Source organism: Triticum dicoccoides, chromosome 4A (assembly GCF_002162155.2).
Source record: "Triticum dicoccoides isolate Atlit2015 ecotype Zavitan chromosome 4A, WEW_v2.0, whole genome shotgun sequence".
Classification (NCBI taxonomy): Eukaryota; Viridiplantae; Streptophyta; class Magnoliopsida; order Poales; family Poaceae; genus Triticum; species Triticum dicoccoides.
In genome coordinates this window covers 56,400,662-56,402,226 of record NC_041386.1, presented here as the reverse complement: position 1 = coordinate 56,402,226, position 1,565 = coordinate 56,400,662, and positions in this window count along the sequence as shown.

The following is a 1,565-nucleotide window of genomic DNA, read 5'->3' as shown; positions in this document are numbered from 1 at the left end:
ATCAAACGAAGTCCAAATGATACGAAACTTGACAGGCAGTCTGCCGGTAGTAAACCAAGGCCGCTTGGCAAGTCTCGGTCCAATCCGAAAATGTTTAATCCCCACACACGAAAGAAAGCTAGAACTGACCACCGGAGGAGAACGAAGCGCCGGAATGCAAAACGGACAACGGTGAAAATACTTGAATGCATGGGACGAACACGTATGCAAAAGCAATGCACATGATGACATGATATGAGATGCATGACAACGATAACGACACACGGAGCCAAAAACCCGAACCCGAGAAAATAAAATAACTTAATGCCGGAAACGGCAAAAGTTGGAGTACAAATTGGGAAAGTCACATCCGGGGTGTTACAGTCTATTACCAAAATCAGTCCCACCGAGTTTTTGTAATCGGTCTCACCGAGATTACGTTATGCCCTAACCCTAACGAAATCGGTCGCACCGAGTTGACATGTCGATCCCACCAAAAACCCCAACGGTCATATTATGAACTAAACCGGTCTGACCGAGTTGTATGATTCGGTCCCACTGAGTTTGGTGATTTGTGTGTAACGGTTAGATTTTGTGTGGAGGCTATATATACCCCTCCACCCACTCTTCATTCGAAGAGAGAGCCATCAGAACATGCCTACACTTTCAACATACATTTTCTGAGAGAGAACCACCTACAGTTGTGTTGAGGTCAAGATACTTCATTCCAACCACATAAATCTTGATCTCTAGCCTTCCCAAGTTGCTTTCCACTCAAATCATCTTTCCACCAAATCCTATCCTATGAGAGAGAGTTGAGTGTTGGGGAGACTATCATTTGAAGCACAAGAGCAAGGAGTTCATCATCAACACACCATTTGTTACCTCTTGGAGAGTGGTGTCTCCTAAATTGGCTAGGTGTCACTTGGGAGCCTCCGTCAAGATTGTGGAGTTGAACCAAGGAGTTTGTATGGGCAAGGAGATCGCCTACTTCGTGAAGATCTACCCTAGCGAGGCAAGTCCTTCGTGGGTGACGGCCATGGTGGGATAGACAAGGTTGCTTCTTCGTGGGCCCTTCATGGATGGAGCCCTCCGTGGACTCGCGCAACCGTTACCCTTCGTGGGTTAAAGTCTCCATCAACATGGATGTACGATAGCACCACCTATCGGAACCACGCTAAAAATTTCCGTGTCTACATTGTGTTTGCTCCCTCCAAACTCCTCCCTTTACCTTCATATGCAATTGCTTTACATTCCGCTACTATACTCTTAGAATTGCATGTGTATGTTGTACGCTTGACTTGTGCTAAGTTGCTAAAATCTGCCAAGAATTAAATTTGGAAAAATGCTAGATTTTTATTTGGTCGGCCGTAGCTAAATTTCCATTGCTAATCTTACATGTTCCCACGAACAATAAAGAAAAAAAGAAAAGGACATTCCTTAGACACAGAGGTGGGATTAAGGCGTCATGCGGAACTCCAACAACATAGACCAGATGACTTATTTATTGAAAATAGGTTTAGGAGCCTGATCCTGGAGCTGAGCAAGCATGGGCGCGATCCACATCGAGTGGAGTCTAATCACCC